At 48.5% G+C, this 14,426-nt stretch overlaps 2 protein-coding genes across 3 annotated transcripts in view; both read right to left on the bottom strand.

The window, feature by feature from the left end:
- The window catches only part of LOC129523519 (bifunctional peptidase and arginyl-hydroxylase JMJD5), a 133,070-nt gene that overhangs the window by 26,394 nt on the left and 92,250 nt on the right, over nt 1–14,426 (bottom strand). The window lies entirely within an intron of this gene.
- The window catches only part of LOC101125551 (mpv17-like protein), a 133,801-nt gene continuing 123,817 nt past the window's right edge, over nt 4,443–14,426 (bottom strand). Inside the window, exon 5 of the mRNA XM_055365557.2 lies at nt 4,443–8,194. The gene's annotated coding sequence lies outside the window, so the exon portion shown is untranslated. The remainder of the gene's footprint in view (nt 8,195–14,426) is intronic.

Here is a 14,426-nt window from a genome sequence, read left to right as displayed (position 1 = left end):
GAGGTCATCGTGGTTGGTGGTGGGGAGCAAAAGCTGGGGAGTAGAAGCTGATGACATCAGAGAGATAACCTGGGGGCAACTCTTGTAGGGCTTTACTGGACGTCCTTAGGACTTAGGCTTTTGTTATGGGTGAAATGGGAAGCCCTTGGAGGGTTTTGAACAGAAGAGTGACATGATCTGAGTTAGATTTTAGGAACTCACAGTCCTAGACAATTAAAGATGTAATATTAATAAATACACTGGGTGCAGCAGCTCACACCTGTTGTTTCAGCACTGTGGGAGGCTGAGGTAGGAGGATTGCTTGAGGCCGGGATTTCGAGAACAGCCTGGGCAACATAGCAAGACCCTATCTCTACAAAAAAATTTTAAAAGGCCAGACATGATAGCACATGCCTGTAATCCCAGCACTTTGGGAGGCTGAGGCAGGTGGATCACTTGAGGTCAGGAGTTTGAGACCAGCCTGGCCAACATGATGAAACCCTGTCTCTAACAAAAATTCGGCCAGGCACAGTGGCTCACACCTGTAATCTCAGCACTTTGGGAAGCCGAGGCAGGCAGATCACCTGAGGTTGGGAGTTCGAGACCAGCCTGACCAACAAGGAGGAACCCCATGTCTACTAAAAACACAAAATTAGCCGGGCGTGATGGCGTATGCCTGTAATCCCAGCTACTCGGAAGGCTGAGGCAAGAGAATTGCTGAACCCAGGAGGCGGAGTTTGCAGTGAGCGGAGATGGTGTCATTGCACTCCAGCCTGGGCAACAAGAGGGAAACTCCGTCTAAAAAAAAAAAAAATTAGCTGGGCGTGGTGGCGCATGCCTGTAGTTCTAGCTACTCGAGTGGCTGAGGTGGGAGGATTGCTTGAGCCCTGAACTTCAAGGGAGGCTGCAGTGAGCAGTGGGCTATGATCATGCCACTGCACTCCAGCCAGGGCAACAGAGCAAGATCCTGACTCTAAAAAAAAGAAATAATAAATAGCAATAACTGTGAGGAGTGTGTCATGTTAGGTGACATGTGGAGAACCACAGGCGCATGTCACAGGTTCAGATCAAAGGTAAAGAAGGGTGTGGCAGTTTTAAAAAATGATTGCAAATGCTTTGATGCTCCTCCCTTTGAGTGGCAGGCTTGAGTAGGGTATGGCAGAGGTGACACTATGGGTATTCTGAGGCTGGGTCATAGACAGCGGTGCAGCTTCTGTTCGTTTGCTGGAGCACTCAGGAGCCTGGCACTCCCTCGTAAGGAGTCTTCCCAGCCCAGGAGCTGGGCACTCGCATGAATGAACCTTTGGAAGGTTCTAGCCCCAAGCCATATGCCTCTTCCCAGCTGAGCCCTAGACATCATAGAGCAGAGACAAGCTGTCTCCTCTGTGCCATTTCCCAACCCTTAGAGTCTGCAAGCATAGTTTAATGGTTATTGTATCCTGCTAAGGTTTAAGACAGCACAGCAACAAATAACTGGAAAGGGGGTAATTCAGATACCTTGCCATGGAGGGGAGATTGTTCCAGGAAGAAAAAACAGCTGGTCTGCTGGGGTGGAGGCAGGAGAGACTGTGGTGGTGATTTAGAGCAAAATTCCCCAAAGTCTGGATGCTCCTGCTGGTGGTACAAGGGGTGACTGGGAAGCATTTTCTTCCATGCCAAGGAGGCGTTGATGGATTGCTGTTGTCCAGTCATTACGTGAGGAATTTCAACCAAGTTTGCACATGTTCAGGCAATGACAACTATGTTACAATGGCCACCTAGTCTATAGTGATGACATGACATCATTGTTTGCAAGGTGCATTCCAATTTCATATGTTAAAATGTGAAAAAAATGCCCCTGAAAATAGATAAGGAGGAGTAATACATAATATTAGGGGCTGGCAGAATATGGCAAGTATTGCAAAGGGGAAGATGGCTTGGGAGTGGGCACGTGGCAGGAAGCCAGGGAGATGGCTGGATGCAGATAGGCTTGCTCGACACCCCTGCACACTGCCCCATAGGCAGCAAGCACCAGACCCAGGTCTGGCAGCCTCCAGGCTTGTCCCAGTGCTTTTTGTATCTCCAATGCTCACCAGGATTCTTTTGAAAACCTGGACAGGACTGGAGCAGGGCAGGGTGAGGTTAGGGGAGTGATATGGTTTGGCTGGGTCTTCGCCACCAAATCTCATCTTGAATTATAATAATTCCCACATGTCAAGGATGGGGCCAGGGGGAGATAACTGAATCATGGCAGTGGTTTACTCCATACTGTTCTGATGGTAGTGAATAAGTCTCATGAGATCTGATGGTTTTATAAATGGGAGATCCCCTGCACAAGCTCTTTTGCCTGCCGCCATGTAAGATGTGCCTTTGCTCCTCATTTGCCCTCCGCCATGATTGTGAGGCCTCCTCAGCCATGTGGAACTGTGAGACAATTAAACCTCTTTCTTTTATAAATTACTGAGTCTCAGGTATGTTTTTATTAGCAGCATGAGAACAGACGAATACACGGAGGAAGCTTAAAGCTCTGGGCTGTCTTGAGGGGTGCTGTGGTTTGGATATGGTTTGTTCCCAGAGCTCATGTTGAAATTTGATGCCCAGTGTGGCCGTATTGGGAGGGGGCCTAGTGAGAGGTGTTTGGGTTATGGGGGTGAATCCCTCATGAATGGCTTGGCACTGTTCTCATGGTAGTGAGTTTTTGCTCTGGCAAGACTGGATTAGTTCTTTTGGGAATGGATTAGTTCTCGCAAGAGTGGGTTGTTTCAAAGCCAAGATACCCTTCATATTTTCCCCCCTTCCCATGTATCTCCTTCCCCTTTGGCCTTATCCTCTGTGTTTTGATGAATCCTGAAAGCCCCCACCAGAATCCAGGGTCATGCCCTTGAACTTCTCAGCCTGCAGGACCATGAGCTAATGAAACCTGTTTTCCTTATAAATTACCTAGTGTTCATGGTAGACAGGTCTATGCAAACCTACCCCAACGTCTGAGGAAGCTGAGAGGCCAAAGAAAGAGGCTGACACATCCAGTTTCTTAGAAAGGAACATTTAATAGGGACTTACAAACAGAAGCCATGTCTGTATCTTGGGCAGCAGTGGGTCAAGATGGTGGATCCCTGCACAGTTACCCCCTAGATCCAGGGCTTATTACCTTAGGGGAGGGGTGGTTTGGAAGGGATGTGCAGGAAAACTGAAGTAGGATTAACATCAAGGTTGTATGACCCAAGGGCAGGATTTACAGTAAGTATCTGTTCTTACCCGAGGAACAATAGATAAACTGGAAATCTTAGAGACCTTCCTGGAACTGGAATTAATCAGAAGTCAACACTGCAGATTAGCATCCAGGATGGAGTTGTTTAGTATTCTTTTATAGCAACATAAAGCAAGAGGGAACAACCTGGCCTCTGCTCCTCAATATTGTATTTATTTATTTATTTATTTATTTTAGAGATAAGATCTTGCTCTGTCACCCAGGCTGGAGTGCAGTGGCGCAATCATAGCTCACTGCAGCCTCCAACTCCTGGGTTCAAGTGATCCTCCTACCTCAGCCTCCCAAAGTGCTGGGATTATAGGTATGAGCCACCGTGACTGGTCCTTAGCATTCTAGAGCATTCTAGTCCCCTCCACGTTGGACACTATTGGAAAGACATTGGGTGCTACCTAGCTACCTCTTTGTCCTGCTGACCCCACTGCAGGAGGTTTCTGGGAGCTCCATCCAACCTGGTGTGTTCATCCTGTGGAGGCTGCAGCAGAAGTAAGGGTGGAGCATATGTCCTGTCCTATCCTGCGTCCACCAGGAGAGGCCCTCATAGTGGGAGGAGTGCATAGAGACAAACAGCTTGGCTGGTTTTCCACGGGGACTGAAGGGACCTTGATAATTATCATCATCATTCTGATTGATTGTTTTTAACACTAGAAAGAGTCACCATTTCTTGATGTTTACCATGATTTGGGTGCTTTATGTATTAATACAACGTCTCATTTTATCTCTGCAGGGTACTGGAGACACTGGTAGTAACAGCTGCATTTTAAAGAGGAGGACATTGAAGCCCAGACAGTAAGTAACCTGCCCGAGGTCACACAGCTGATAAGATGGTGGGAAAAGATATGGCCCCAGATATGTCAGATTTCTTTTCTTCTCTCTCTTTTTTTTTTTTTGAGATGGAGTCTTGTGCTGTTGCCCAGGCTGAAGTGCAGTGGCATCATCTTGGCTCACTTCAGCCTCCACCTAGTGGGTTCAAGCGATTCTCATGCCTCAGCCTCCTGTGTCAGGGATTACAGGTGCCTGCCACCACGCCCTGCTAATTTTTGTATTTTTAGTAGAGATGGGGTTTCACCATGTTGGCCAGGCTGGTCTTGAACTCCTGGCCTCAAGTGATCCACCCACCTTGGCCTCCCAGAGTGCTGGAATTATAGACGTGAGCCACTGCACCCGGCCCCCTCCCTTTTCTTTCTTTCTTTTTTTTTTTTTTGAGACAGGGTCTCACTTTTTCACTTGGGGCTGGAATGCAGTGGCATGATCAAGGCTCATTGCAGCCTTGAACTCCCGGGCTCAAGTAATCCTCCTGCCATAGCCTCCAGAGTAGCCGGGACCACATGCACATACCACCATGCCTGTTAGTAGAGACGAGGGTCTCACTATACTGCCCAGACTTGTCTTGAATTCCTGGGCTCAAGTGATCCTCCTGCCTTGGCCTCCTGAACTATTGGAATTACAGGTGTGAGCCATCACATCCGGCCAATACGTCTGATTTAAAAGCCTGTGTGCACACTTTGGGAGACCAAGGTGGGTGGATCACCTGAGGTTGGGAGTTCGAGACCAGACTGGCAAACATGGAGAGACCCCGTCTCTACTAAAAATACAAAAATTAGCTGGGCGTGGTGGCACACACCTGCAATCCCAGCTACTCGGGAGGCTGAGGCACAAGAATCACTTGAGCTCAGGAGACGGAGGTTGTGTGAGCCAAGATTGCGCCACTGCACTCCAGCCTGGGTGCTCTTAAGAACCACTGCATTGCCATCATGTCATGTCCATTCCCTATGACTAGGCCTGGCTGGTTGAAAAAACTGTAGATTTCTTAGACTGTTGATTACTTAGACCCTCATGTTCTGTAGGAATCAGATCAATGCTAAGTGCCCTCAGGTCTTCAGAGGACTTATGTCTAGCGTTGGAACCAGAGAAGCTGGGGTTAAAGTGATCAATGATGCCTATCAGTGCAATTCCACAAATATTTTCGCAAGCCCTCCTATGTGCTAGGCACTGTTAGACACTGCTAGGGGTGGAGTGAAGCTACAAAGATTAAAACGTATTCTTTAGGCCTTCTGGGAGATTACCATTACTAGGGAAAATACATACAAAAACAAACCCTAGTGCATGTCATCATCACTGAATTGTGTTAGACATCATTGGGTTTTAAATTACAGAAATCCAACTCAAGTTATTCTAAGCAAGAAAGTAGACATTTATTGGCTCATATGACAGAAAATCTCAGGACTGGTCTGGTTTCAAGCACAGCAGAATCTAGGTGCTGAGGATGTTGTCACATCTTGGCCACTCTTGCATCATCTCCTGGCCTCTCCTTTCTTCTGAGCCAAACTTATTCCCAGGTAGACTCTTTTCTTATGGTGGCCCCTGACAGCCCCATGTTTGCTTAGCAACCCCAGAGGAAACAGAGTGCCTCTTTCCCGAGAGTTCTAGCAAAAGTCCCTGAGAAGACTGCCAATGCTTGGCATGTCACATGCAGATGCCTGAGCCAATCACTGTGCATGATGGTTGTGATGCTGTGACTGGCCAAGGCCAAGTACGTGTCCATCCTTAACTGAGAGTGGAAGTTGAGCAGTACCGCTCCCCAGAATTGAGGTGTTGTTACTAGGAGCAGGAGAACAGATGCGAGTCAGGCAAAACCCACACATGTCCGGAACACCAGCCTTGATGGCAGGAAGGGCCAAGGAGTTCATCTTGTCTGATACACTCATTTTATAGATGGGAAATATGTGTTCTGTTTAGAGCACACCTTTCAAATCCCATCTCTGCCACTTGGTAGGCCCTGAGCAATCTCTTTACTTCTCTGTGCCTCAGTTTCCTCATCTCTGAAATATTTATAATAATGACATCATAGGGTTAATTGGAAGGATTAATTCACATAAATGTTGTAACATATTTAGAACAGGGTAGGCCGGGCATAGTGGGTTGTGCCTATAGCTCCAGCTCTTTGGGAGGCCAAGGCAGGAGGATTGCCTGAGCTCAGGAATTTGAGACCAGCCTGGACAACATCTCTACAAAAATTTTAAAAATTGGCCAGGCACAGTGGTTTGCACCTGTAGTTCCAGCCACTCAGGAGGCTGAGGTGGGAGTGATCGCTTGAGCCCAGGAGTGTGAGACTGCAGTGAGCTATGATGCTGCCACCGCACTCCGGCTTGGGTGACAAAGTGACAACCTGTCTGGAAAAAAAAAAAAGAACAGTGTAACATAGGAGGTGCTCAATAAGTGCTTATTCTCACTCCTCTCTCCTCATATTATTGTAAGATTTCTAGCCAGAAGCCTCTGTGGCTGGTAGCACCTTTGCCTGAGTTTTGCTCGGGTCCGCTGGGTGGGCTTGTTCTGCTGACTCAGCCTGGCAGGCTGCACTTGGCTTATGCTACTGGACTAGACCCCACACCTGCCAAGGGTGAGCCAGGCATGGAGCAGCCAGGGGTGTGTGAGTGAGCGGGCATGGGGTCCGGCCACTGTGCACAGCTAGGCACACCGGCTGCTGTGGCAGGGTGGGCAGCTCCAGGCGCTGGCACAGATGCTGGCTCTGTGCAAGCCTACAGCTGTGTCTGATGCACTGCAAGTGGCTTCCACTGTGGGCACCCGCATCTAGACGAGGGGAACGCAGTGGTGCCCGGGAGGTTGGAGATGCCGTAGAGCCCCAAAGAGGGTGTCGCAGCTCTGGCTGAGGGAGCCCCTAGGTCTGGGCTCCCCGAAGGGCTGCAGCTCTTCTCTCCTTCTCGTCTCCCGCAATATGGCAAGCATGGGGGCATGTTTCAACCCTGTTTGTGTTACAGCTCTTTCAGTCCTGCCATTTGCTGGGTCCTGAGTTCTTGTCCTGCGTCCAGGAAGAATGAGGTACGAGGACAACTGGAGGGTGAGCAAGGTGAAGAGGTGCTTTATTGAGCGGTAGTACAGCTCTCAGGAGACCCGAAGTGGGTAGCGCCTATCCGCAGGCAGGTTGTCCTGACATCTCTGTGAGTCTGGGGTTTTTAACGGGCTTCAGAAGGGAGGAAGTGTGTTCCTCCCATGGATGGGCCCAGAAAAATCCCATAAGTTCTCACTCTGGGCTGCAGACTCCACCTGGAACTGACAGCCCAGCCCCCAGGTTTCAGGCCAGCCTGTCCCTGGCTTGAAGGTGGGGCTTCACTGGAGACCCACCCCTTTCTGCCTGGGAGCCTGTCTGCCTCCTGCTGCCATCTGTTTAATACATGTCATCCACGGTGCCCATGCTGTTTATGCTAAGGGGCTCCTGCAGGCCTGTGCCAAGCTGCCCTCAGCTCCCCCTTGGTCTCCCTCCCATGTCTGTCAGTGACCAAAGTCTGGAGGGGGCTGAGATGGCAGGAGGCTGGTATGTCAGCACTGCTCTGCGTGTGCAACACCTGGCTGGGTTGAGACAGTCCCCAGGCTTGGCCACAGCTTTGCTCTGAAATCGAAGTGAGTGCTGGGAGCAGGGAGAGGCCAGACAGTTGGAGCAGGAACTTCTGAGCCTGTCGTGGCGGGGGCTTCCCCGACCCCTGAGAGCTTAGGGATGCCCTGGTCTGGAGCCATGGCTGGGCAGCTGCAGCTGTACCGGAAGAGCACGGGGCTCCCACTCCACCAACTCACAACAGGGCAGGCAGGAGCCCTGCCTGTTCCTGGCTCCCACCAGCTCCGTGGAGTGCACAGCCCTGGCTGCTTCTCCCCCACTGCAGCCAGCATCTTCACAGCGGCTGCTCCAAATGGGGCGCCACTGGCATCAGTATCCCCAGGATCCCCTAGAGCCATCCACTCATTTCTCCGTCTCTGAAGTGCTGTATTGATCCCTGTAATCCAGTATTGTCATTGTTTGCCGTCACTCTCATGGCACTCGATTTCTTCTATTCAAGGGCAGGGACCAAGTCCTATGAATCTTGTGTCGCCAGTGCCCAGCACGCAGCAGAAGTCGGTGCAGAAGACACGTCAACCACCGAAGTCGGTTTGCAGACCAGTTGTCCCGTGTATCGAACGCTGAGTAACAACCACAAAATTTGGTGGCTTAAAACAACATTTATTTTGAGCAATAATCTATAATGTGAACAGGGATTGGTGGAGACAGCTTTGTCTGTGTTCCACTTGGTGTCAACTGGGGAGCTAGAAGTCCAGGGGCTGAAGTTATCTGAAAGGCCCCCATCACATGCATGTCTGGCACCTGGGCTGGGAAGACTCAAATATCTGGGGGCTGGAACAGCTGGGGGTCCTTGTGCATTTGTTTCCCTCCCCTCCCCTCCCCTCCCCTCCCCTCCCCTCCCCCCTCCCTTCCCCTTCCCCTCCCCTCCCCCCTCCCTTCCCCTTCCCTTCCCTTCCCTCCCTTCCCCTTCCCCTCCCCTCCCCCTTCCCTTCCCCTTCCCCTTCCCTTCCCTCCCCTCCCCTCCCCCTTCCCTTCCCCTCCCCTCCCCTCCCCTCCCCTTCCCTTTCCATTCCTTTCTTTTTGAAAACAGGGTCTCACTCTGTTGCCCAGGCTGGAGTGCACTGGCGTGAACAAGGCTCACTGCAGCCTTGACCTCCTGGGCTCAAGCGATCCTCTCACCTTAGCCTCCTGAGTAACTGGGACCACAGGGCCACGCCACCACACCCAGCTAATTTTTTTTCTATTTTGTAGAAACGGTGTCTCTCCATGTTGCCCAGGCTGGTCTCAAACTCCTGGACTCAAGCGATCCTCCTGCCTCAGTCTCCCAAGTAGCTGGGATTATAGGCATGAACCACCATGCCCAGCTAATTAATTTTTTTTTTTTTTTTTTTGTAAAGACAAGGTCTTGCTGTGTTGCCCAGGCTGGTCTCGAACTCCTGGGCTCAGGCAATCCTCCCACCCCAGCCTCCCAAAGTGTTGGGATTACAGGTGTGAGCCATCACAGCCAGCGGGGCATCTCTGTTTCCACTGTGTTCTCTCTGCGTGGTCTGTTCAACAGGATGGCTTCAGACTGTATGACTTTTTTAAATTAAAAAATTAATTTCAGAATACATTTAGATTGACAGAAAAATCAGAAAGCTAGTACAGAAATTTCCCATATATCCTGCATCCAGTTTTCCCTATGATTACTATCTTAGATGGTATAGTGCATCTCCCACCATTAATGAACCAATATTGATACTTTTTTAAAATAACTAAAGCTCATACTTTATTCAAATTTCCTGAGTTGTTATCTCATGTCCTTTCTGTCTTCTGGGATCCCATCCAGAACACCACATTACCTTGGTGGCCATGTCTGCTTAGACTTCTCTTGGCAGTGAGAGTTTCTCGGACTTTCCTTGGTTTTCATACCTTGACGGTCTTGAGTACTAGGCAGGTATTTTGTAGCGTGTCCCTTGGCTGGGTTTTTCTGATGTTCTAATGGTTAGGCTGGGGTTATGCGTTTTGGGGTGAAGTACCCTTCTCATCACATCACATCAAGGATACATACTATCTGGCTGGGTGCCGTGGCTCATGCCTGTAATCCCAGCACTTTGGGAGGCCGAGGTGGGCAGATCACTTGAGGCCAGGAGCTCAAGACTCGCCCGGCCAACATGGTGAAACCCCATCTCTACTAAAAATACAAAAATTAGCCAGACGTGATGATGCACACCTGTAATCCCAGCTACTCAGGAGGCTGAGGCAGGGGAATCACCCGAAGCCAGGAGACAGAGGTTGCAGTGAGCCGAGATCATACCACTGCACTCCATCCTGGGCAACAGAGCGAGACTCCGTCTCAGAAAAAAAAAAAAAGGGTACATACTATCAACATGACTTACCACTGTTGATGTTAGCCTTTTTAAAATTATTTTATTTTTAATTAAATTCTTTTTAACTTTTAAGTTTAGGGGTACATATGCAGGTTTGTTATATAGGTAAACATGTGTGATGGGGATTTGTTGTGCAGATTATTTCATCACCTACGTATTAAGCTTAGTACTCACTAGTTATTTTCTCTGATCTTCTCCCTCTTCCCCCTTTCCTCCCTCCAATAGGCTCCAGTGTGTGTTGTTTCCCTCTATGTATCCATGTGTTCTCATTATTTAGCTGCCATAAAATTTTTTTTTAGTGGAGACAGGGTCTTACTATGTTGCCCAGGCTGGTCTCCCAACTCCTTGGCTCAAGTGTTCCTCCTGCCTCAGCCTCCTAAGGCGCTGAGGTTACAGGTGTGAGCCACTGCACCTGACTGATGTTATTTTCAGTCTCCTCGGGGGTGGAGGGTGGGGTATCTAAAAAATTACTTGGAATTATTCAGCATGGAAGATTTCTCCATTCTCTTTCCCATTTATTTATTTACGTAATCATTTATTAATGCCTGTATTGACTCATGGTTATTTATTTTACACTCTGGGTTATAATCCAAGACTACTTCTTTTTTTTTTTTTTTTTTTTTTGAGACAGTCTTGCGCTGTTGCCCAGGCTGGTGTGCAGTGGTGTGATCTCAGCTCACTGCAACCTCCGCCTCCTGGGTTCAAGTGATTCTTGTGCCTCAGCCCCCCTAGTAGCTGGGATTACAGGCATGCACCATCGTGCCTGGCTAATTTTTATATTTTTGGTAGAGATGGGGTTTCACCTTGTTGGCCAGGCTGCTCTTGAACTCCTGACCTCAAGTGATCTCCCTGCCTTGGCCTTCCAAAGTGCTGGGATTACAGGCATGAGCCACCACGCCCAGCCAAGACTTATAATTTTGTTGTTTGAATTGTTCTAGCTTTGGCCATCGGAAGCTTCTTCACATTGGCACCTGTGGTGTGTGTGTGCATGTATGTGTGTACTTCCTTACTTTTTGATGCTACAATATGCTCCAGGCTCATCATGTATATTTCCTGCCCCAGTCCTGGAATCAGCCATTTTTTTCAAGAAGCCTGGTTTCTTTTATTGGAGAATGGTATCAGAAATCAAGATCTAGGCGTTAGGTGTGTTCATCACTCTTGGGGTATACTCTTGGGGTATATGACCTTTTAAAACATTGCCTTGAAAGTTATGGGATTCTCTTCTGCCATAATCTCAGGCCCACTCAGAATCAAGGGGAGAGCATGCGGACTCCTCCTTCCCTTTTGAAGGAGGCCTGTCATTGTCACATTGTAAGAGCTTGTGAGATGGGATAGGTTGGTGTTGTCATCTTTGGATAATACCATCTGTCACACCAGTGATGTTGTTGTCCACCCAAGAATTCTTACTTTACATAACACATCTTTCCTCCCTGTCTGGTTTCTGTTTTGCCTCAGAGACTTTCTTTCCGTGGTTTAGTTTTTCCTGCAGGTAATTTTAGTTGATACAGGGACGTACATTAAATAACATTGAGTCATATTGTGAAAGTAATTTCCTTTTTCAATTCTCTCCTAATCCCTTCGCTGGAGTCAAGGAGAAGGTCTCAGCTTGGTGCTACAAATGTCTTTACCATGTTTATAACTCTTGCTAATTTCTTTTTTAATGTTCTGGCTCAGAGCAGTCTTACAGCACAGCATCCTAGGTGGAATTTAATTATACGGCTTTATGTGCTTTTGCAGTTACACTCTGCAGCAGAGACGTTTGCCACTTCCCAGGATGCATGTGCACCCCCACATCTCCCAGTCACCTGGGAGTTAGGCAGGGCCACGTGACGACTATTCTTGGCCCGTGGACTCTGGGTGGAAGATTTAAACGTCAGCGAGTGGCCCTCCAGCTCTGTCATCTCCTATTCAGTGACCAAGGAGGCCAGGCGTTCTGAGAGGGCATTGCTTCCTGATGGCTTGGGTCTGTGTCCCCGCCCAAATCTCATGTCAAGTTGTAATCCCCAGTGCTGGAAGTGAGGCCTGGTGGAAGATGATTGGCTCATGGGGGCAGATTTCCCCCTTCTCTACTGTTCTCGTGATAGAGTTCTCACGAGATCTGGTTGTTTAAAGGGTGTGGCACCTCCCCCTGCCTCTTCCTCCTGCTCTGGCTACCTAAGACCTGCTTGTTTCCAGGCCGGGTGCGGTGGCTCACGCCTGTAATCCCAGCACTTTGGGAGGCTGAGGCAGGTGGATCGCTTGATGTCAGGAGTTCGAGACCAGCCTGGCCAACATGGTGAAACCCCGTCTCTACTAAAAAAATACAAAAATTAGCCAGGCATGGTGGCATGCGCCTGTAATCCCAGTTGCTCAGGAGGCTGAGGTGAGAGAATAGCTTGAACTCAGGAGGCAGCAGTTACAGTGAGCCGAGATCGCGCCATTGCACTCCAGCCTGGGACAAAGTGAGACTCTGTCTCAAAATAAAAAAAAGAAAAAGAAAAAAATGGCATGCCTGTTTTCCCTTCACTTTCTGCCGTGATTGAAAGTTTCCTGAGGCCTCTCCAGAAGCTGTCATGCTTCCTGTATATCCTGTGGAACCATGAGCCAATTAAACCTCTTTTCCTTATAAATTACCCAGTCTCAGGACATCTCCCTCTGCCCGAGTCTCTGAGTGAAGCAGAGCCTTCCGTCAGCCCATGCTGGATGCACAACATTTGCTATGTTAAACCTTTGAACTCTCGGGATCATTTTTTATTTCATTTTTTAGAGTTGGGGGTCTCACTCTGCTGTCCAGGCTGGAGTGCATGGCTTGATTATAGCTTGCTGCAGCCTTGAACTCCTGGACTCAAGCAATCCTCCCGCCTCAGCTTCCCAATTAGGTGAGACTACAGGCACGCACCACCATGCCCTGCTAATTTTTAAATTGTTTTGTAGAGTCAGGCTCTTGCTCTCTTGCCTAGGCTGGAGTGAAGTGGTGTGATCCACAGCTCACTGCACCCTCAAACTCCTGGTCTCAAGCAGCCCTCTCGCCACGGCCTCCCCAAATGTTGGGATTATATTTATGAGCCACCACACCTGGCTGGGGTCAGTGGTCTTTGTTGCATTGACTAAACTTTCCTAATATATATATACATTTTTTTTGACGGGATCTCACTCTGTCGCCCAGGCTGGAGTGCAGTGGTGAGATTTCAGCTGACTGCAACCTCCACCTCCTGGGCTTAAGTGATCCTCCTACCTCAGCCTCCTATGTATGTGGGACTACATGCATGAGCCACCACACCTGGCTAATTTTTGTACTTTTTGTAGAGTTGGGGTTTCGCCATGTTGGCCAGGCTGGTTTCGAACTTCTGACCTGAAGTGATCCACCTGCCTCAGCCTCCCAAAGTGCTGGGATTACAGGCATGAGCCACCGTGCCTGGCCACTAATATACCTTCTAAACAGGGCAAGTGATACTGAATTCATATTTACATAATAATGCAAAATTTACCAAAAATAAACATAAAGGGAGTCGGTTCAAAGAGAAATATCAGGTGCATAATTTGCTCGGTGATACTTAGACATGGTAAGAATCCTGGGGGCAAAAATCCAAATGATCAACCAAGGGCCAAATGACCAGTGTTTTTGGAAAATACTGCTCTTGTATTCTCATCTTGCGCTCTGCATGGGAACATGGGCCTTTATGGGAATTGGCCAGAAAATCAATCTCTATTAATTCCCATTTGTTCACTCTATGTCCTGTGGCTTAAACAACATCACCAAAATCCTTACATTAACGTTGATTAGGTCAGAGATTACATTAAAAGATCTGAATTTTACATTTGATTTTAGAACCAAATAGCTTGCCTTTGCTCATAGTATTCCCCAAACACTAATCCAGGGTATAACCTGGTGAGAAGGAGGGTTTTCAAGTCTTTCTGTTCTTAGGGTGCTATTTAAAGGCAGAAGCAAATGATAAGTGACTCAGGATTAGAAGCCACCCAGACACTGCAGCCAGTGGGGAAAGGATGGAGCGTTGTTCCAGTCCAGCGCACCAAAAGCCGGGCATGTGCCGATTAGCGAGTAATTGGGTCCTGGCATGGTGATTTGCATGTTGGAAACTGCTGAAATATTCATGTACTTGACTGTGTCCCTTCCAATTAGATGTAATAAATGCAGATTTGGTGGCCATATGTTTTATTTTGATGTAATGGTTTTAACCTTTGTGGAGCACGTGCGTGCGTGTGCGTGTGTATGTAGTTCTCCAGTTCTCTAAGGCTGGCCTGATTTGAAACATGCTGGTATTTTTGAGATGCAATTTGATTAGATTGTTATTAGAGACTCCTTCTTGGGACTGGAAGAACAGGCAGTATTAGCTTTCTGTTTTGACTTCTGCATTTATTTATTCCTTCCTTCTCTCCTGTGTCCCCCTTTTCTTTCTGCCCCCTTTCTGCCCTCCTTCTCTTGCCTTCCCTCCCTTTCTCCCTCCCTACCCCCATCTCTTGAGCAACTGGATTAATCTCTCTA

This window comes from Gorilla gorilla, chromosome 18, assembly GCF_029281585.2.
Source record: "Gorilla gorilla gorilla isolate KB3781 chromosome 18, NHGRI_mGorGor1-v2.1_pri, whole genome shotgun sequence".
NCBI lineage: Eukaryota > Metazoa > Chordata > Mammalia > Primates > Hominidae > Gorilla > Gorilla gorilla.
This window is presented reverse-complemented; position numbering and strand designations above follow the sequence as displayed.